The following is a 23,898-nucleotide window of genomic DNA, read 5'->3' as shown; positions in this document are numbered from 1 at the left end:
GTCAGCAGAATATGGAATCGGTGGGTTCAGGAGGGTAATACGGAACGCCGTGCTGGATCCCAACGGCTTCGTATCACTAGCAGTCGAGGTGACAGGCATCTTATCTGCATGGCTGTAACGGATCGTGCAGCCGCGTCTCGATCCCTCAATCAACAGATGGGGAAGTTCGCAAGACAACAACCATCTGCACGAACAGTTCGACGATTGGTTTGCAGCAGCATGGACTATCAGCTCGGAGACCATGGCTGCGGTTACCCTTGACGCGGCATCACAGACAGGAGCGCCTGCGATGGTGTACTCAACGACGAACTTGGATGCACGAATGACAAAACGTCATTTTTTCGGATGGATCCAGGTTCTGTTTACAGCATCATGATCGACGCATCCGTGTTTGACGACATCGCGGTGAACGCACATTTAGGCGTTTATTCGTCATCGCCATACTGGCGTATCACCCGGCGTGATGGTATGGGGTGCCATTGGTTACACGTCTGGATCAGCTCTTGTTCGCATTGACGGCACTTTGAACAGTGGACGTTACATTTCAGATGTATTACGATCCGTGGCTCTACCCTTCATTCGATCCCTGCGAAACACTACATTTCAGCAGGATAATGCACTACCGCATGTTACAGGTCCTGTACGAGCCTTTCTGGATACAAAAAATGTTCGACTGCTGCCCTGGCCAGCATATTCTCCAGATCTCCCACCAATTGAAAACGTCTGCTCAGTGGTGGCCAACCCAACTGGCTCGTGACAATAAGCCAGTCACTACTCTTGATGAACTGTGGTATCGTGTTGAAGCTGCATTGGCAGCTGTACCTGTACACGCCATCCTTAGCTGTGTTTGACTCAATGCCCAGTCGTATCAAGGCTGTTATTACGGCCAGAGGTGGTTGTTCTGGGTACTGATTTCTCAGGATCTATGCACCCAAATTGCGTGAAAATGTAATCACATGTCAGTTGTATTATAATATATTTGTCCAATTAATACCCGTTTATCATCTGTATTTCTTCTTGGTGTAGCAGTTTTAATAGCCAGTAGTGTATGTTAAAGTGCGCTGATCAACTTTGTACGAAAAGGCAGAAATTCGCGCGTTTCAACGGTTCTTGTATCGCTGACAAAAAGCGACTACGGTGATGAGTATTTTGAGAAACTGTAAACTTTGTGAGTGATTTATTTTAGGAGATATGCGCGTGTGAACATTTCAAGTCGTACGTAAACTCCGCGTGGTGTGTTTCGTGCAGATTACGAGACGTTATGGCGAGCATTTCCTCCCAAGAAGGCTACTGAGCGACTGATGTGCTAACTCTAAAGTAGTCAAGGGTCAGTGACTATTTAGGACGTTCAAAATATCGGTTCAAAAATGGTTCAAATGGCTCTGAGCACTTTGGGACTTAACTTCCGAGGTCATCAGTCACCTAGAACTTAGAACTACTTAAACCTAACTAACCTAAGGACACCACACACATCCATGCCCGAGGCAGGATTCGAACCTGCGACCGTAGCAGCTGCGCGGTTCCGGACTGAAGCGCCTAGAACGGCTCGACCAAAGCGGCCGACTAACAGAGACAGTCAGTAACCTTGCGTAATTGGTGTCGGCGTATTAAATACGGACTACAGACTTAATAGCCATTTTTCGTATTTTAAAGACAATAAACCAACTTAAAGGAAATCTTAGACATTTTTTCTAACGAGTCATGCAAGAAAGCCGAACGCACGATAGTTTTAACTAACTTTCAGCTACTACCCGTGGGCTGGAGTTATGTGGCCTTTGGGTGGTAGGTATTTAGTCAAATTTTCATCAACGTTGCTTTTGTCTGATAAACCAGTATCTACCACCACAGAGTGAACGGGCAGACAACCTGAAACCTATCCAGGTAGATGGACTGATTGTTTAAAGGATAGTGAGAGAACATTCGGCCCCGCCGCAAAGGGCAGCTCGTTTTCTATTATTGCGAAATAGGGGGAGAGTGTCGTGGATATGACAAGCTAGTTGGGATGGCAGTCATTAAAACAAAGGCGTTTTCCATTGAGGCGAGATCTTTACACGAAATTTCAATCACCAACCTCCCCTGAATCTGAAAATACTTTATTGGCACCAACCTACATAGGGAGAAACGATCGTCGTGAGAAAGTAAGAGAAATCAGAGCCTGTACAAGAGATTTAAGTGTTCGTTTTTCCCATGCGCTGTTAGAGAGTGGAACAGTAGAGATGCAGTCTGAAGGTGGTTCGATGAATTCTCTGCCAGCCGCTGTGTGAATAGCAGAGATGCAGTCTGAAGGTGGTTCAAGGAATCCTCTGCCAGCCGCTGTGTGAATAGCAGAGTTGTCATGTGCACAAAAATGCTTGTAGGGTGAGAAACTTCGTGCGGAACTAAAATACAAAACAGTGTGAGTAATGTAACGTCGGTACGACACAGTGCTATTTAGCTCTGTGTGCGTGCGTTTCAATTCTACAATTTTGAGTCTATCCTTGTCTGCGTTTGAAAACAAAGCAGATGTTTTGGAACTGAGTGTTTTTATTTAACGGAAAGAGACCTAATAATTTTCTATGTTCAGTTGGCTAAACCGAGCATTGTTACCACCATGCCATTGTGAATATGAGTGATACCATTGTCACCGGCCGTTGTGACCGAGCTGTTCTAGGCGCTCCAGTCCGGAACCGCGCTTCTGCTACTGTCGCAGGTTCGAATCCTGCCTTGGGCATGGATGTGTGTGATGTCCTTAGGTTAGTTAGGTTTAAGTAGTTCTAAGTCTAGGGGACTGATGACCTCAGATGTTAAGCCTCATAGTGCTCAGAGCCATTTGAACCATTTGATACCATAATCAATAGAAGGGCCAGGAGAAAGAACCACATAACTCAATTTTAAGAATACTCGAAAAAAAGCACTTTAATTTTAGAACTGTGATTACTTCAATATATAAGAACATGCAATACTTTTTCTTTCATAAATTAAACATCTTGGTGACACTGAACGTGGAAATAGCGTTGTTGGAATCCAGAGTGTTCCCAGAATAAAGTAATTTCCCAGAATGCAGTCAAACATCACTCTGTAAAGGGAAAGAAACAGGTAAGATAAGCGAAACAAACACAATAATTCCATAATAATCACGACTATACGAATTCCTGGTGGTGTTAATACAGCAATAGAATTCATCACTTATATTTAGCTGCCCCGTAGTTGACTGAAGAACTTCATAGCACAACGACGGAAAAACTTAATCAAGCGTTACAAACATTTATATTTTAGCCTGGCAATTGGAAGGGGATCTAGAGTAAAGAACGGAATTGCTCGAGCTAGACTACAGTCAACTGAAGATAACTGCAAATGTACTGTGCACTAAACAAGTAAGGAATACTGAAGATAAACATACGATTATAATCAGGTATGGGCAGTTTAAACAGCGCATCCAGTGTTTGACATTGCCATGGTGTCCGTATGATGCCAGTTTGCGTTCGTTCCTCCCTGATAAATCGTTTGATATTTTAGCCTAAGGAAGTGGGTGGAGTCAGATGATATTACTTTAATAGGCCTAGTTTTGAAAGGGTCTTTTGCAGCGTGCTTTGATTCCAATAGTGTTTTCCATTGCTCGATTAACACTGACCACAGTTAAAGGAGATGTCTTACATCAGGACGCTTCGATAGTGTCCGTAAAATATTCAGATCTCTCCACAATTGCATTTGCGCTCCATAATCCATCATTTTTATCGCCAGTTTGTTTGCGTGGCCACCATCCACAGCAAGCACAAATATTCGTTTCGTAAACGAAAACTGCCTTCTCTTGCTGCACTGTACAGGGTTAATACAAATGATTGAAGCGATTTCACAGCTCTACAATAACTTTATTATTTGAGATATTTTCACAATGCTTTGCACACACATACAAAAACTCAAAAAGTTTTTTTAGGCATTCACAAATGTTCGATATGTGCCCCTTTAGTGATTCGGCAGACATCAAGCCGATAATCAAGTTCCTCCCACACTCGGCGCAGCATGTCCCCATCAATGAGTTCGAAAGCATCGTTGATGCGAGCTCGCAGTTCAAAAATGGTTCAAATGGCTCTGAGCACTATGGGACTTAACATCTGAGGTCATCAGTCCCCTAGAACTTAGAACTACTTAAACCTAACTAACCTAAGGACATCACACACATCCATGCCCGAGGCAGGATTCGAACCTGCGACCGTAGCGGTCGCGCGGTTCCAGACTGACGCGCCCAGAACCGCTAGGCCACACCGGCCGGCGAGCTCGCAGTTCTGGCACGTTTCTTGGTAGAGGAGGTTTAAACACTGAATCTTTCACATAACCCCACAGAAAGAAATCGCATGGGGTTAAGTCGGGAGAGCGTGGAGACCATGACACGAATTGCTGATCATGATCTCCACCACGACCGATCCATCGGTTTTCCAATCTCCTGTTTAAGAAATGCCGAACATCGTGATGGAAGTGCGGTGGAGCACCATCCTGTTGAAAGATGAAGTCGGCACTGTCGGTCTACAGTTGTGGCATGAGCCATTTTTCCAGCATGTCCAGATACACGTGTCCTGTAACGTTTTTTTTTCGCAGAAGAAAAAGGGCCCGTAAACTTTAAACCGGGAGATTGCACAAAACACGTTAACTTTTGGTGTATTGCGAATTTGCTGCACGAATGCGTGAGGATTCTCTATCGCCCAGATTCGCACATTGTGTCTGTTCACTTCACCATTAAGAAAAAATGTTGCTTCATCACTGAAAACAAGTTTCGCACTGAACGCATCCTTTTCCATGAGCTGTTGCAACCGCGCCGAAAATTCAAAGCGTTTGACTTTGTCATCGGGCGTGGTTTCTAAAGCTAAAATATGACCTTTTACCAGCATCATATCTTAACAATGCAATACATAATTATTTTATTGAGTTCGCCGGCCGGAGTGGCCGTGCGGTTAAAGGCGCTGCAGTCTGGAACCGCAAGACCGCTGCGGTCGCAGGTTCGAATCCTGCATCGGGCATGGATGTTTGTGATGTCCTTAGGTTAGTTAGGTTTAACTAGTTCTAAGTTCTAGGGGACTAATGCCCTCGGCAGTTGTGTCCCATAGTGCTCAGAGCCATTTGAACCATTTTTTTTTATTGAGTTCGTCATTCATCTTACATCAGACATAGAGAAAATAAAATACTGTATTTCACTACAGAGGAGAGCGCGCAGTTATCGCCACGAAACACGCTGATAAAACCATAGAAGTCTCTTTGAATAGTTTTGAATATTCGCCACCAGGCTGCAGCAATCTCCAAGAGAATAAGACGAAGTGGTTACTTTAATTGCCGTGACCACTATAGCCGTTCTTACCCTAGTCAAATTTGGTATGAATCCTATAAAGCTGAGAAATATTCCAATGTGGGTCGACGGGTGTTCTGTAAGTAATCTTGTACGTAGACTGTTCGTATTTTCTAGTACGCCACTAGTGAAGCGAAATCTGCTACCTATTCTACTTGCAATTGGGTCTATGTGATCGTTCCATTTCATACTGCTAAAAATTATAACATGCAGGTATTTGTATGAGTTGACTGATCGCAGTTGTGACTCATTGATATTGTAGCCGTAATATACGAAGGTTTTTTTAGTTTTGTGATGTGTACATATATTAACATTTAAAGTAAGCTGCCAATCTTGCACCTCTTTGAAATCTCATCAAGATCTGACGGGATATTTGTGCAGATTTTCTCAGAGAGTCCTTCATTATAAATAAATGAATCATTTGCGAAAAGTCTGAGGCTATTTTTAATATTGTCTGCAAGGTCATTAATATATAACAAGTACTGCAAGGGTCCCAACACAATTCCCTGAGGCATACTCGAAGTTACTTCTACATCTGTGGATGACACTCCATCCAAGGTAACATGCAGTGTCCTTCCTACCAAAAAATACTCAATTCAGCCACAAATTTCATTAGATACCCTATACGATCGAAGTTTCGATGTTAAGCGTAATTCTTTTACTGAGTCGAACGTTTTTCAGAAATCAAGAAATACTGCATATATCTGACTGCCTTCATCCATGGCTTTCATTGTAACGCGAAAAAAGCCCGAGTTGGGTTACCCATGACCCAACGTTCCCGGAATCCATGCTGGTTGGCATGGAGGAGTTAATATTGTTCAAGATGCCTCAGTTCGCTTGAGTACACAATGTGTTCGAACATTCTACAACATGTGGACGTCAAGGATTTTGGACGCTAGTTTTTTGGATCACTTCTGCTATCCTTGCAGTAGATGGGTGTGACCGGTGCTTTGTTTTAATCACTGGGCTCTGTTTTTTGTTCGAGGATACTACGGTACACGGATTCCATCAGAATCTGGATATTTGTTCAATTTTTGCTATTTGTCAACGTCACTGATAATATGATCTGTATCACTCATCTTTGCAGTGGTGGGAGTATTACACTGGGGTACCAGTCCTGGACATTCCTTTGTAAAGGAATACTTAACCCGGAGCTCAGAGTTTCTGCTTTTGCTTTATTTCTCTCATTTTGAGTCCCTATGCCATCCTTGAGTGTCTGGACACCAACTTTGGTGCTACTAACAGTCTTTACCTCTGAGTAGAATTTCTTTGGATTTTGTTAGAGGTCTTTCGCTAACATTGTTCTTGTATATTCCTTCGAAGACTTCACGTAGTACCGTCGTGACAGTCAAACATTGTTCATTCAGCATTTTGTTAGTTAAGAGTTCCATTAAGAGGCAAAATACGCAAGCATGGTTCGGAAGAGAGTTTAGCAAGGTACATTAGTCCTAGATGAGAAAAATATTTCAACGAATATTATCCCGATATCTGCTTTATCAATAACAAGGTTTGTGCCGTTGTCTGAGTCTGACTTACTTTGGCCGAAACTCTTCTTTTAATATCTGGTTGTTCTGACGCTAATTATTTATTGCCAATAAAGTATGTAAGCAATACATTTTCAGCGTGTTTATGCACGATACATTACATTTGCTTCTATTGAGCGGCAGCTGACAAGTTTGAATTAAAAGGGAAAAAGGCCAGAGTCTGAAATTTCGACAACATTGAGATGGTTAAGAACGTACCTCAATTGGAATTTCGTTTGAAGAAACTTCAGGATACCTAAATTCAAATGGTGAGGCGGAGTACACCAGTGGCAAAAGGGAAATGAATACCTTCGCTGTGCGATAACAATGGTGTTATTATTGGTGACAGCGCCTAACCACGGTTTTCCAAAATTCCTTCACAAAATAAGATGAAGGAAATATTCCAGAACTCGAAACAATAACAACTGCCAACATGAGTAACTTACAGGGGGACAATTATTGAATTATATGAAAAAAAATGTAAGTTAGTTACGGACTGCTGTCTGCACACTCTTTATTCAGCATGTAAACGTCACTACAGATATTCGGATTTAGGTTCTGACGTGTTCAATGCGCCTGCCATCATTGGCGATGATGAGGCGCAGACGAATAGCGAAAATCTGCATGACCCACTTAAGTGTCAGAATATCGATGCTTCGATAACCTCCTGAAAGGCTGTTTCCAGCTCAGCAATGATTTTAGGGTTATTGATGTACACCTTGTCTTTAGTATAGCCCCTCAAAAAGCAATCGCATGTGTTCAGATCCAGAGAACATGTTGGCCAATCGAGGCCCATGCCTGTGGCCTCTGCGTACCCCAGAGCCAGAATGCGGTCACCAAAGTGCTCCTCCAGCACATCAAACACCCTCCTGCTTCGACGGGGTCGAGCTCCGTTTCGCGTAAACCACATTTTGTCGAAATCAGGATCACTTTGGATAACGGGGAGGAAATCATTTCTCAAAACCTTCACGTACCATTCAGTAGTCACCGTGCCATCAAGGAATATAGTACTAATTATTCCGTGAATGGACACTACACACCACACAGTCACCCGTTGAGAGTGAGGAGACTTCTAGAGCGCGAAATGCCGATTCTCAGTCCCCCAAATGCGCCTGTTTTGCTTACTGACGAACCCATCCAAATGAAAGTGGGCTTCGCCTAATAATTCCCATCATTCACCGCTGCCAACCGTGCATTTTGAACGTCCTAACGCAAACCGTTCAGAAGTTATGACGATTTTATTTCATACAGTTCAATAACAGTCACCCTGTAGAGGTAGATGTCCACGGCATGGCGAAACAACTCAAAGCACTTAGGAAAGGTAAGAATTCCGGTCCAGGTTGTATACCAGTCAGGTTCCTTTCAGAATATGCTGATACGATAGCTCCATACTTAGCAATATATACAACCACTCGCTCTTAGAAAGATCCGTACCCAGAGACTGGAAAGGTGCCCAAGTCACATCAATACCCAAGAAAGGAAATAGGAGTAATCCGCTGAATTACATACCCATATCAATAACATCGATTTGCAGCAGTATTTTGTAATACGAGGGCTATTCAGAAAGTAGGGAACGTTTCGGCATTAATAAAAAAAGCGAGTACAGGAAATACATTTTATTATATACATCTGAAAGAGCAATTGACATACTACTTGTCAACATAGTCACCAAACACATTGAGGCACTTATCATTCTGCCGCCTAAGACTTCAGCCAGTCAGTCACGCCCGCCTGGAGTTCTGCGTCGTCATCAAGGCGCTGCGTTGCAAGCCAGTTCTTCATCTTGGAAAACAAGTGGAAGTCGCTTGGTGCAAGATCGGAGCTGTAGGGCGGCTGAGGGAAAACTTCCCATATGAATGAATTAAGGAGTTCTTTAGTGCGGTTTGCCGTGTGAGGTCGGGCACTGTCGTGCAAAAACCAAATCTTGGACGTCAGCTTTCCTCGGCGTTTGTTTTGAACTACTCTCCTAAGGCTGTGCAAAGTTTGACAGTACCAGGCAGAATTTATGGTTGCTCCACGTTCGAGAAAATCAATAAGAAGCACACCTTGCCTATCCCAAAACACTGCCGTCATCAACTTCCTTGCTGACAAGGTTTGCAAACATATTCTTGGTTTTTGGGGGGACCTCGTGTGTCCCCACTCCATGGACTGTAATTTTGTCTCGCAACTGACGTGTTTCACCCAAGTCTCGTCACCGGTTACGGTTCGATCCAGTAATGAATCACCATGTTTGTGGTAGGCCTCCATAAATGTCAACGTTGCCCCAATTCGCTGTTCTTTATGGTGCTCTATAAGTATTTTGGGCATCCATCATGCACAAAATATGTGGTAGCCTAGCTTATGAGCGACGGTTTTCACGAATCCTTTCATCAACTTTAGCGACAAGATCGTCAGTCACAATGTTCGGGCGTCCACTCTTCTCTTCATCATGAACGTTGGTTCGGCCATTTTTAAACCGAATGCACCATTTATGGACGGAGCATTCACTCATTGCGTTGTTTCCGTACACTTCGCACAGTTCACGATAAATTTCTATAGGTTTTAGGTTTTTTGCCAACAAAATCTGCATCACAGACCGCACCTCACAACTGGCGGGATTTTCGATTGCAGCGCACATTTCAAATTCAAATATCGAAACAACCAGACGCGCAGAGACGTTCCCGCTGTCACGGATGGATGCCGACTGAGCTGTCGAGCACGCACATATCAAAATATATGCGATCGGCGTGCGCCTAGCGGCGTCAGACGGAAAGTTCCCTACTTTCTGAATAGCCCTCGTATATACTGTGCTCAAACATTATGAATCACCTCAAAAAAAAAACGATTTATTGACAAACAGGCAACAGGGATTCAGAAAATATCGTTCTTGTAAAACATAGGTAGCTCTTCATTCACACTAGTAATGAGTGCTATCGACGTGGGAAGTCAAATTGTTTCCATATTTTTAGGTTTCCAGAAGGCATTTGACACCGTTCCTCACAAGCGATTTCTAATGAAATTACGTGCCTATGGAGTGTCGTGCCCACGGCCGCAGTGGTAACACCGGTTCCCGTCAGATGACATGCCCCCACATATCCGCATCCAGTGCCGCCTGTGGGATAAGGATGACACGGCGGCCGGTCGGTACCGTTGGGCCTACATGGCCTATTTGGGGGGAGTTTGGTTTTTATGGAGTGTCATCTCAGGTAAGCGCTGTCGGGCTGGGCTAGCACTTGGATGGGTGACCATCCATTCTGCCGAGCGCTGTTGGTAAGTGGGGTGCAATCAGCCCTTGTGAGGTAAACTGTGGGACTACTTGATTGAGAAGTAGCGGCTCCGGTCTCGTAAACTGACGTACATCCGGGAGAGCGGTGTGCTGACCACATGCCCCTACATATCCGCATCTAGTGACGCCTGTGAGATCAGGATGACACGGCGGCCGGTCGGTACCGTTGGGCCTTCATGGCCTGTTAGGGTGGAGTTTGGTTTTTATGGAGTGTCGTCTCAGTTCTGTTACTGGATCCGTGATTTCCTATCAGAATGGTCACATTTCGTAATAACTGACAGAAAGTTATCGAGTAAAACAGAACTAATATCTGGAGTTTCCTAAGGAAGTGTTATAGGCCCTCTGCTGTTCCTGATCTATCTGAGCGATTTAGGAGACAATCTGAGCATTCCTCTTGGATTGTATATAGTTGATGCTGTCATTTACCGTAATGCAGCGTTGTCAGATGATCGAAAGGAATTGAAAAATAGCTTAGGCAAGATATCTGTATGGTGCAAAAAGTGACAAGTGACTCGAAATCATGAAAAATATGAATTCATCCACATGAGCACTAAAAAGAATCTGCTGAATTTCTGTTACACGCTAAATCAGACAAATTTAAATGCTGCAAACTCAACTAAATACTTAGGAATTACAACGATGAATTACTTAAATTGGAACGATCACATAGGTAATGTTGTGGGGAACGCAAACCGAGGACTGCGATTTCTTGGCAGAACACTTACAATCTGTAACAGGGTAACAAAGCAAAAGCTTAAACACTTAACTCCGTTTTCAAATGTTCCTTTACAAAGGAAAACCCAGGAGATCTGTCCCAATTTAATCCTCGTACCACTGAAAAGATGAATGAAACAAGCATTAGTGCCAGTGGTGTTGACAAACTGTTCAAATCATTGAAGCTGAACAAAGCGTAGATCCCTCCAACAAAAAACTGTGCCCGGTACTTGGAAAAAAGCACAGGTCGCACCAGTCTACAAGAAGGGCAGTAGAGGTGATCCACAAAACTATCTTCATGTGTCCTTCATATAGATTTGTTGTAGAATCTTCGAACATATCCTGAGCTCAAGCATAATGAGGTACCCTGAACAGAATGACCTACTCAGTGCCAACAAGCATGTATTTCGAAAACAGTAATCATGTGAAACACAACTCGCACTTTTCTCACATGTCATACTGAAAACTTTGGATGAAGGCAGTCAGGAAGACGCAGTGTTTCTTGACTTCCGAACAGCATTTGACTCACTACTGCACCTAACGGTTATTGTCAAAAGTACGATCATATGGGTATCTAGTGAAATTTGTAACTGGATTGAGAACTTTCTGGTAGGGAGGACACGGCATTTTATCTTGGATGGAGAGCCATCGTCAAATGTGGAAGTAACTTCAGGTTTGTCCCAGGGAAGTGTGTCGAGACCCTCGCCGTTCGTGTTGTATATTAATGACCTTGCAGACAATATTGATAGTAAAATCAGGCTTTTTGTAGATGATGAAGTTATCTGTAGTGAATTACTGTCTGAGAGAAGCTGCATAAGTATTCAGTCAGATCTTGATAAAATTTCAACGTGGCGCAGAGATTGGCAACTTGCTCTAAATATTCAGAAATGTAAAACTGGGCACTTCACAAAATGTAAAAATCTAGTACCCTATGACTATAATATCTATGAGTCACTGCTGGAATCGGCCAACTCATACAAATACCTGGGTGTAACGCTTTGTAGGGACATGAAATGGAATGATCACATAGGTTCAGTCGTGAGTAAAGTAGGTGGTAGACTTCGATTTATTGGCAGAATACTGGGGAACTGCAATCAGTCTACAAAGGAGATTTCTTACAATTCACTAGTGCGAGCCATCCTAGAATATTGCTCAAGTGTGTGGGACTAACAGGGGTTACTGAACATATACAGAGAGGGCAGTACGAGCGGTCACAGGTTTGTTTAATTCGTGGAAGAGTGTCACAGAGATACTGAAGGAACTAAACTGGCAGACTCTTGAAGACAGACGTAAACTATCTCGAGAAGGTCTGTTAACAAAGTTTTAAGAATCTGCTTTAAATGATTCCTCTAGGGATATACTTCAACCCCCTACGCATCGCTCACTTAGGAATCGTGAGGATAAGATTAGAATAATTACTGCACGCGCAGAGTCATTCAAACAATCATTCTTCCCGCGCTCCATACATGAATGGAACAGGAAGAAACCCTAATAACTGGTACAACTGAACGTACCCTCTGTCATGCACCTCACGGTGGGTTGCAGAGTATAGATGTAGATACAGATGTAGATTTAGGTTACTAAAGAGAGTGTTTACAAAACACCTGTCCGCCTTCTTTTGGAGCATTGCTGTGTGGCGTTTCGTTTTGTAATATCGCAAATTGGGGAGAGAGCGCCACGGATATGCCACAGGAATTGTGGTGGCAGTTATTAAAACAACGGCGTTTTTCGCTGCGGTGGAACCTTCTCACGAAATTTCAGTCGCCAGCTTCCTCCTCACAGTGTGAAAATAGTTTTTTGGCATCCTCCTACAGGGGAAGAAATGATCATCATAATAAAATAAGTCAAAGGTCGCACGGAAAGACCTTAAGTGTTCATTTTTCTCGCACAGTGTTCGAGAATGGATCGGTAGATGTTAAAGGTGGTTCTATGAAACCTCTGCTAGGCACTTAACTGTGAATTGCAGAGTAATCATGTAGATGTAGGTATAAATGAGTCCCATTTCTTCCCAACATGAATTCATTGTAACTTCCCTGTGATCCCATTTGAAATTCTAAACACGCGTTCGTATTCTCGATTTTTCAAGTAATAGAGGTTCCATCATTCTGTTCGTTATTCTTGGTTTGTCGAAAACGCGATTTAGTGGTTAAAGACTGGATGGTCGTTTGCGAGAAAATGTGTCTGTATGGTAGGTCTGGAAGAACCTGTATAAGAACTACAGTATGTTATTAATATACTTTGCTTGTGCCTGAACTGGGCTACAGGCAGTTAGCTCACACACATACATGAAGAGTTTTAAGCATTTAGACATATCTGCCAATCTCATGTTTTGTATTTGATTAGTTATGCTTTTCCGGCAATACTCTTTGAGTCGTAAATCACTGCATATTTTTGTTTACGTTATCTCTGGAATTTTTTTTTTTTTACCGTCCAAATAGTAACTGCCTTCAGTGCGTTAAATACGGGAATAATATGTAAGTAATTTTATCCCTGAAAGGTGCTGTTTCAGTATCATACTAGTGTTTTCGTAGGGCAGTGGTACGTAAAGCATACGAATGGCAGCATCCAGCGAAACTTCACATGTCCGTATCATCAGTTTCGTACAAATCCATGTATATCTCTGCTGACGACGAAATTTTTAAATCCTCGCAATCCATGGTGGGTAATATAAAAAAATCTGTGACTGACGCCGAGAACTTTTTTTGTTCCCCAGTACGAAACAGGTAAGTCAAGTCAGATGATGATTACTCTTTGTTAGAGTTTCTTCGTTAAAATCCTATGCCGAAAGTATTGCCTTTATCTACGGCTGTGACATAGATTTTAGTTGTCTGTTGAGAGCTACTGTCATTTGTATAGCATTTCTGTCTTTTCTGTGATTCCTATGGCACACCTGAAACACCAATAACCAAAAATTTCTTTTACACATATTTCAGTTATGATTAAGAAATCATTGTTACTGTTTAGTTTACTTTTACTCCTTTTCCGGTACAAACATCTAACCCTCAGTGCACACTTCGCAACGGTAGCTTCTTTGTTTCATAAGTCACATGGAGGTATAATATCACACACGTGATTGTATACCTCCATAGTAAATCAACTACTGTCAACATTGGCAAAAAGTTTGCGTTGTGCTCTGCAAAGAACTTCTACACCCATATTCCGTGCTTCACATTGGTGTTAAAGTATTGGATTTATCTTGATAATTAATAGATCATTGTTTGGATAAATTCTAGTGTCCGATTCCACTCGTCGGCTTTGAGCAATGAGGTCATACCTGGGGCAAGACGCTACGTATTATAAATCTATGAAAGCAACGGGTCATATTCGTAAACAAACAAATGTAGCATACGATAAAATTACAATCACATTATCACAGTTATTTACTTAGTTATGAATTACATCGAAACGAACTGGAGATAACGAAAACAATTAAGAACAAGAATTAAAAGCAAATTTTCATTTCTGGTATGAAGTATTCTCATAATTTATACGACTAGAAAAGCAAACAGAACCTTTACATTGCATTACAGTAAAGCACATGGTGAAGTCATACTGTCATAAAATAGCGTTAATTTTATATTAATTATTGAATGTAACGGGAGAAGCGCAGGAAAGTTGGGGTTTTGAGTGGGGAGAAACTAGGATGTATCAGAGAAACGGGAAAACCAAACGAATCACATCTACAAAAAATAAAGAATATTGGAATCGATAACTACAATCAACCTCTGTAGGTAAATTCCAGTTACAGATTCCAACCGCTCCGTCATTCACATGTAAATTATTTTTGTAGTTATATGCACTGAAACGTAATGCGATTTCTACATTTGTAATAGCTCTCTAAAACTACTGCGGTGTATAACAAAAACTGCATTAGGCAACTAGAACTGACCTTCTATGTAGATCAATTCTAATTACCTATTCCAATATTAATAACTTTTTGCAGTAGTTCAGAGGGCAATTACAAATGCAGAAATCATATTAGCGTACATTGTAATACACACACGTGTTGAAAAAACGATCTAATTAATGAATCATCGACTGGCTGGAATCGATAATTAGAATCGTTCAGTTCTCGTTGCCAATTCCAGCTTTTCAATGGTTCATAATTTTGGACAATTTTGCAGTAAATCTGTGGACTACGTTTTTGTAGGATTTCTTATCGATCTCAGAACTACTACGAGAACTAATAAGTATTGTAGGTACATTTTCCAATTTTTTCTCTTTTTCATAGTAATCGAGATAGTAATACCATATGCAGAAATCCTGTGTACACACTTGTTGTTAAAACGATCTAAATAACGAACCGTGGAATGGCTGGAATCAGTAACTAGAATTAACCTATATAGGTCAGTTCGAATGGCCGATTTCAGTATTTGTTAGACCCTGCTTTTTGTCAAATTTCATTACTTGTGTTGATTTAACAATTAGTATTAAAAGTTAACTCTGATTCATAATATTATGACTTCACCATGCGCTATACTGTACTGGATATAAAGGTTCTCTGTGCTTTTCTTACTCCCATTAATTACGATTATTATTTTTTTTTCAGACATTTATACACCTCTTTTGCAACTCTTATTTACTTTCGTTACCTGGTAAGACAGAGATTTAGGAACCAGGTTTTAAATTGTAAGACATTTCCAGGGGCAGATGTGGACTCTGACCACAATCTATTGGTTATGAACTGTAGATTAAAACTGAAGAAACTGCAAAAGGGTAGGAATTTAAGGAGATGGGACTTGGATAAACTGACAGAAGCAGTGGTTTTAGAGAGTTTCAGGGAGAACATTAGGGAACCATTGACAAGAATGGGGGAAAGAAATACAATAGAAGAAGAATGGGTAGCTTTGAGAGATGAACAAGTGAAGGCAGCAGAGGATCAAGTAAGTAAAAATACGAGGGCTAGTAGAAATCCTTGGGTAACAGAAGAAATATTGAATTTAATTGCTGAAAGGAGAAAATACAAAAATGCAGTAAATGAAGCAGGCAAAAAGGAATACAGAAGTCTCAAAAATGAGATCGACAGGAAGTGCAAAATGGCTAAGCAGGGATGGCTAGAGGGCAAATGTAAGGATGTAGAGGCGTATATCACTAGGGGTAAGACTGATACTGCCTACAGCAAAATTAAAGAGACCTTTGGAGAAAAGAGGCCCACTTGCATGAATATCAAGAGCTCAGATAGAAACCCAGTTCTAAGCAAAGAAGGGAAAGCAGAAATGTGGAAGGAGTATATAGAGGGTCTATACAAGGGCGATGTTCTTGAGGAAAGTATTATGGAAATGTATGAGGATGTAGATGAAGATAAAATGGGAGGTATGATCCTGCGTGAAGAGTTTGACAGAGCACTGAAAGACCTAAGTCGAAGCAAGGCCCCGGGAGTAGACAACATTCCATTAGAACTACTGACGGCCTTGGAAGATGTATGAGACAGGCGAAATATCCTCAGACTTCAAGAAGAACATAATAATTCCAGTCCCAAAGAAAGCAGGTGTTGACAAATGTGAAAATTACCGAACTATCAGTTTAATAAGCCACGGCTGCAAAATACTAACACGAATTCTTTACAGACGAATGGAAAAAACTGGTAGAAGCCGACCTCGGAGAAGATCAGTTTGGATTTTGTAGAAATGTTGGATCACGTGAGGCAATACTGACCCTACGACTTATCTTAGAAAACAGATTAAGGAAAGGCAAACCTTCGTTTCTAGCAATTATAGACTTAGATAAAGTTTTTGACAATGTTGACTGGAATACTCTCTTTCAAATTCTGAAGGTGGCAGGGGTAGAATACAGGGAGCGGAAGGCTATTTACAATTTGTATAGAAAGCAGATGGCAGTTATAAGAGTCGAGGGACATGAAAGGGAAGCAGTGGTTGGGAAGGGAGTGAGACAGGGTTGTAGCCTCTCCCTGATGCTATTCAATCTGTATATTGAGCAAGCAGTAAAGGAAACAAAAGAAAAATTCGGAGTAGGCATTAAAATCCATGGAGAAGAAATAAAAACTTTGAGGTTCGCCGATGACATTGTAATTCTGTCAGAGACAGCAAAGGACTTGGAAGAGCAGTTGAACGGAATGGGCAGTGTCTTGGGAGAAGGATATAAGTTGAACATCAACAAAAGCAAAACGAGGATAATCGAATGTAGTCAAATTAAATTGGGTGATGCTGAGGGAATTAGATTAGGAAATGAGACAAAGTAGTAAATGAGTTTTGCTATTTGGGGAGCAAAATAACTTATGATGGTCGAAGTAGAGAGGATATAAAATGTAGAATGGCAATGGCAAGGAAAGCGTTTCTGAAGAAGAGAAATTTGTTAACATCGAGTATAGATTTAAGTGTCAGGAAGTCGTTTCTGAAAGTATTTGTATGGAGTGTAGCCATGTATGGAAGTGAAAAGTGGACGATAAATAGTTTAGACAAGAAGAGAATAGAAGCTTTCGAAATGTGGTGCTACAGAAGAATGCTGAATATTAGATGGGTAGATCACATAACTAATGTGGAGGTATTAAATAGAACTGTGGAGAAGAGAAATGTGTGGTACAACTTGACAAGCAGAAGGGATCACTTGGTAGGAGAAAGTTGGTGATTGAAATTTCATGAAAAGGTCTTGCCGCAGCGAAAAGCGCCTTTGTTTTAATGAGTGCCACCCCAATTTGTGTATCATATCCGTGCACCCTATGGCGTGCTTTGTGGTAATACAGAACAATCTGCCCTTCTTTGAATTTTTTCTATGTCCTACGTCAATCCTATCTGACACGAATCCCACACCGCACAACAGTACTCCAGAAGAGGGAGGACAAGCGTAGTGTAAGCAGTCTCTTCAGTAAACCTATTATATTTTCTAAGTGTTTTGCCAATAAATCGCAGCCTTTGGTTTGATTTCCCCACAAGTTATCTATGCGATCGTTCCAATTTAAATTATTCGTTATTGTAATCCCTAAGTATTTAATTGAGTTTACAGCCGTTGAATTTGTCTGATTTATCGTGAAACAGAAATTTAGCAGATTCTTTTTAGTGCTCATGTGGATGACTTCGCACTTTTCACGGAGCCAATTTCCACTTTCCGCACCACACAGATATCTCGTCTAAATCATTTTGCAATTCGTTTCTATCATCTGATGACATTACATGACGTTAAATAACAGCAACATCTGCAAACAATCTGAGAGGGCTGCTCAGATTGATACTCCAGTATTTTCATGTCTGTGGAACAAGTTGATTAAAATTCCATAGTTGTGCGAGTTTATTTTTAGAAGTTTCAGTATCTTACAACTGAAGAATGGCGTGGGTAGTCACGAATACTGCGTGTTTGTAACGTTACTGTAGCCTTTCAGGTAAGGATTGCAAAACAGTACACCCAAAGGAAGTGCAAATGCAACTCATCGCCATCCTTCCGAATTTGAGCAAGGTCGAATAATTGGCGCTAGAGACATGGTAGCAACATACCGGTCGAGTTTGTGTAACGTGGCACATGTTACCAGTGCGTGTGATAGGGTTAACAGATAAGGAATGGAAGGGAACTGAGCATTGTTTGTTTAAAACATTCTGAATTTATTGGGCCACAAAATTATTATTATTATTGTTATTGTTACAAATGCAAATTGACCACAGGATAATTATTGTAAATTAAAGTGATTTTAACAAGGGAATCACTTTTTAATTATAAAGAACATAAAACAAAATCATTAAAACTTACAAAATGGGTAACAGAAGTTGGGTGCTCTTTCAAGCCCTAAAGTTTTATACAAACGTCCTAAAAACAGGTTTAAGAGTCTTCAGTAAAAAACAACATAAATGAATAAATAAACATGTACACAATAGTAAACTTCAAAAATAGTAAAAGCTAAAAATACCAGACATAATAGGCAGAATACAGAGAGAAGTGATGCTCGCAAGACGTGGCCACCAATAGCGTTTCGTTAAGTCAGAGCATGTCTCCCAGTCGACATGTCAACAGGCACGCGCAGGGTCCGCTCAGGCCGCGCAGGCACATGCCAAGGTTGGCGTAAGGGACCAGATTACAACTGACTTCTAAAAATGTCTCTGAGCACTATGCGACTTAACTTCTGAGGTCATCAGTCGCCTAGAACTTAGAACTACTTAAACCTAACTAACCTAAGGACATCAGACACTTCCATGGCCGAGGCAGGATTCGAACCTGCGACCGTAGCGGTCGCTCGGTTCCAGACTGTAGCGCCTAGAACCGCACGGCTACTCCGGCCGGCACAACTGACTTCTGTAACACACCAAAACTCTTAAGACAAGTGAGAAAACACGTATTACAACCGCTCCCTTTTTAAAGTAATTAAAAAAAGGGGTGCCCCGAGAGAGGTTGCAAAAGAGAAGCCAAAAGCGAAAACAAATTACATCCAAAAGGGAGGCTGAGCACAGCGTTGCCAGATCGACATGAACATGCCAAAGGCGCACTAAATAAGCAATACGGTTATGTGTCGAAATAAATAAGAAAATGATGCGCCACAACAGGGCAAACGGGTAAGCTGACGAATAATGTTCCAAAAACTTTGCTACACACTCCACTACCCAGATCTGAGGACAATCAACAACCCACCCAGACTTAATAAGTCCAGGAGCAGGAAAGCTTCATCTTCCGGATAAACCAGCACCAACACAGAGTTCTGGAAAACATAAATTGCCACAGGTTGCATGTCTGGAGGGCCTTTCTCTTTGGTGTGCTTGCACTGTTTCTCCTTAGTCGCCCAGCGAGCTCCAAACGGAATCCTTCCGTACCGGTCGCCTCGTATCCAAAACTGACCGCCAGGACCTTCTTCAACGGCAACGACCAAAAATCTCGCTCTACCCACTGCCTCAGTCTGCAGATTCTAAGCAGACCAAAGAGAACCTCACATACTCCCAAGTATGGTGCGAGATGGCTGTAGTGTGACTGCAGAAATACTGCTGACGAGATGGTCTCAGACTGCATTGGGGCAGTAAGAGTAGGCGCTGGCACACCCAGGCGACGACATAACGAAGAGATAGACGACTCTTCCACTGACTATGACGAATAGATGGATCACAAAAAGCCGAAACCAGGGCATAGATTACAGTCAGAGTGTCATCACGAACCGTCGGTAAGAAACTACTGGAAGCTGGGTCGTAATCTCTAGTTGCCATGCACCGTTAACCGCTGACTTCCTAGCACAGACGTCAGAGATTTGCAAGTGTAAAGCCAGAGGCAGCAAAGACTACCAGTAACATTCTGTGGTGTTCGGCTATGAGTCCAGCTTCTGTCTGCGTTGGTTAGAAAGACTCCAAAATGTTACGTAGACGATCTGGTGGAAGATTACATGAACCAGTGATTCTCAACACCCATACCTCTCCAATTCCTGGATTCTCGGTGTGGGGAGGTACTGAATATAACAACAGGACTGATTTCGCAGTTGTTGAATGTGTCAAAAATGGTAAATACTGTTGTCGCACTCTTCATGACTGGGGTACCAATTAGTATATTACAGCAGACCCCATGCCGCAGTTCACACCACAAACGCCTTGAGGAATGTACGGATCCTTCACTCGTCTGTCTGGTCCTCTGATTTGTCGTCCATACAACATGTCTGGGTAGTCGCTGGAAACGTATACATTCACATCAGCCTCCAGCCAGCATACCGCATGAACTGACACATCATGTGCTTCAGGCATGTCAAGAAATTCCTCATGATGACATTCGGAGGCTGTATGCTTCCATGCCGCAATGAACACCAGAGTGCATTCATGTCCATGGAGGTCAGACCTCCTACTGATGTTGATGATGGACCTAAGTTCCAAATGGAATGAAAGTTTCATCATTTAATATCTTTTATTTAACGAACATACCTGTAAATACTGAAGCAATTAAACTGCCGATGTTTCGGCCGAATTTGTGCGGTCCTCTGCAGAGCCGTTCATTGCCGCTTCAGGGTTGGTTTTAACGTCGGCTTTTAGTTGCTTTACTGCTGTGATCGCCCAATCGTCGACTGCGAGGTACTAGTACGAGGACGTGCTGAAAAGTGATATCCCCGAATTTTTGTGTGAAAATTCTTAAAGCTTTTTAAATAAAACAAACGTTATTAACATTCTACATCTTTATTCTTCTTGCGTACATTTATTTCCCAACATAGTCACCTGACGATGAACATGTTTCTCCCAACGAGAGACCAGTTTCTTCATGCGTCAGTGTAGATTATTTAATTTTGTTGACTGAGCCGCAACCTCATCTCTGCCTGCATCGATTCATCACTATAAAAGTGAAGTCCTCGGGGTTGTTCTTTGAGTTTTGGAAACACGACTGTGCTTGCCGCCTTGCCCAAGTCTTCGGTTCGCTTTGCCGGGTAATACATTACTTCTGTGTTGTTAAGCATGTCCTCTTGTTGAAAGAAGCCATCATCTAATGCACTGAGACTGAAAATGATTTTTAATTTTTCGCCAAAATATAACGAAAAACCCTCAAAAAACACTAGATCTTCGAAGATGTCTCTGCTGAATGTACGGTGTATTATGTTGTCAATGATGATGTCCTTGACCATGCTAGAAGTCGAATACTATACATATTTCAAAGTTGCACCCAGACTGGAGAGGATATTGTTTACATCTACATCTATCTATATACTTAGCTTCCACGTTCATTTATTTATCGTACGACGCACATCGAAGTACATAGTTTTTGTGCATATATTGCGTACCAAACTTAGTTACAGATTAATAGCCATATATCGGATGTAATCGATCGCCTCGTCTATTCCTGCAAGAAAATCGGTGATCCCCTGTTAGCTCAATTTGAAAGTTCTCCTGCTATTTGTCGGGCTGTTTGCCTTTTGGCTCCGCAGTCACATTTTGTAGACAGTATATTCTCCCGCTTATGGAGGGCATCGGCACTTCTGCCATGGCCTGAGCGTGTTCAGTTTAATGTCGTCTACATTTTGCGTAACTGGGTTAAACCAGGCGGCCTCTGTCAGCGTGAAACTTCGACATTGTGGTGGACAACGCTCTTGCGAGAGTTGTTTCTAGGCATTGCGAACGTTAAATTATGAATTTACCATTTCTTTAGTAGTTACTACTGCTGGTCTTCTTGATATAAATCTTCTGCGATTCAGATCAGCTATGCCAGTCTATATATTTAGCAGAGGATTATTGCTAATCTCGTAGTATTATTGTCTAAGAAGACCATTTTTACGCAGTGGCCCGGTGGTGCTCTATGACTCATGGTGGGCAGCCATGCATTAGGCGTGACTTTAAGTGTTCCGCTGACAGTGCACCTAATGTCACTCAGTACCACACCAACTTTCTTCGTATACGAGCTATTGATCCGGACAGGGGCGGACCATTCCGCCACCGAATAGACGAACCCACGTGCTGATATATTTGCTGTAGAGCTCCAACAATGCCTTACGGTTTATGAATGATGTAAGTTCTTGTCCTTATTTTACCTGCGGTCTTCGTCTGGTGTTACCTGTAACGGTTTGTCCTATCCAAAGTGACTCCTAGATATTTAGGACAGTTGTTAGGTTGAGGCTTTTCCGTAAAAAGTTGACATTAAGCTCTCTTCTTGCTGACCGCTTATAAAGGTGAAACCATGATACTTCCGTCTAGCTCGATTCGGCTGAAGTCTCCATTTGTGAAAATAGTCTCTCAGTAGCCTTAAGTCAGAGATGAAGGTGTCTTCGGTGGCCTCGAATGATTCATGCAGTGCGTGGCGAATGGTACTTCGTGCCAGTATTACCGATTTTTCGACTTGTTCCATTCGCGTGTAGGGAGAGGGAAGCTCTATCTACATGCTTCCTTACAAGCCCAAATATCTTTTATTTTTCTCTCATGATGAGTTCACGAGATATACGATGGTGGTAACAGAATCGTAGCTCTGTCCTCTTCAAATACCGGTTGTCTAAATTTACGCAACAAAGGTTCCTAGTCAGAGGACTCTGTCAAAGATTCCCATTTAAGTACACCAAGCACCTCCGTTACATTTTCATGTAGACCATATCGACCAATAACAATGCCAGCAGCACGTCTCTGAATTCCTTGCTTGTCGCTTATGCGCATTTAAAGAGATCTGTCATTCATTATGCCACGTCGAGATTTTTCCCATTTTTTTCTGCATTTCCTAATGACGTCCACAGATGGTACTTCCCTGTAAGCAACAGCGTCTTCAGAGAACAGCGATAGTGCTTCTGACCCTACCTGACAAATCATTAATGTATACAGTCCAATCACATTAAAGTGGCCACTGCCTATCTTCGACGTCAACGTGCAATAAACGCTCTCAGATGGCGAATGGCAGCACTAGCAGTGGAGAATACACAAAGCGTTTGTGGGAGAGGGTGAGGACGCGGAAAACAGTACAGTCGTCGTAATGCGGAAACGGAGCGATTTATCTCACATCCAGAAGGGCGTGATCATTGGCTTTCGGGCCAAGGATGGGATCATTTACGAAATGGCTAAGTTTGAAAACTGTTCACGTGCCGCCGTGGTTGAAGTATACCGTGTACGACAAAATGGCACTATCCAAAACTGGCGCCGAGGCAACGTGCCAGGGGTGAACGAAGGCTGCGGAGATATCCACGGACAAATGTTGAGCAAATGACCGCATAGATGAACCAAGGGGCTACCAACAATCTCTTAGCGAAGTTGCTGCATATGACCCTCCACAGCTGGCGCCCGGTTCATGCAAACATCCTGACTGCTGTTCATGGCCGACGTACGCACCTGGATGCCTACTGAGTGGCGCGGCAAGTGGCCTTTTCAAATGAATAACATTTTATGCTGCATCGAACAGATGACCGATGGCGTGTACAGCGTGAGACGTCTGTAAGCAAACACCCTGTAACTACCATCGGAAGGGTCCAAGCCAGGGGAGGGAACTTATGGTCTGGGAAATGTTTTCATAGTATTGCGTGTATGATTTCGTCATTCTCTAAGGCAGAATGGATCAACACAAATATGCATCTATCCATGGGGGTCAACGTTCATTCTACATACAGTTTGGTTTTCCTTCGCACCGTCGCATCTATGAGCTGGTCGGCCGGTCTCGGTGGCCGAGCGGTTCTAGGCGTTTCAGTCTGGAACTGCGCTGCTGCTACGGTCGCAGGTTCG

The 23,898-nt window shown here is 42.3% G+C and overlaps 1 protein-coding gene across 2 annotated transcripts in view; it reads right to left on the bottom strand.

Moving 5' to 3' along the window:
• Window positions 1-23,898, bottom strand: part of LOC126236494 (uncharacterized) — a 166,133-nt gene that overhangs the window by 32,540 nt on the left and 109,695 nt on the right. Inside the window, exon 4 of one of the 2 annotated variants that reach the window (XR_007544929.1) lies at window positions 3,040-3,055. The exons of the other annotated variant lie outside the window; for it this stretch is intronic. The gene's annotated coding sequence lies outside the window, so the exon portion shown is untranslated. Of the gene's footprint in view, window positions 1-3,039; window positions 3,056-23,898 lie in introns of those variants that run through there. 2 annotated transcript variants of the gene reach the window in all.

Source organism: Schistocerca nitens, chromosome 2, assembly GCF_023898315.1.
Source record: "Schistocerca nitens isolate TAMUIC-IGC-003100 chromosome 2, iqSchNite1.1, whole genome shotgun sequence".
In the NCBI taxonomy this organism is placed as follows: domain Eukaryota; kingdom Metazoa; phylum Arthropoda; class Insecta; order Orthoptera; family Acrididae; genus Schistocerca; species Schistocerca nitens.
Note: the sequence above shows the minus strand (reverse complement) of the source record. Positions and strands in the feature narration are given on the sequence as shown.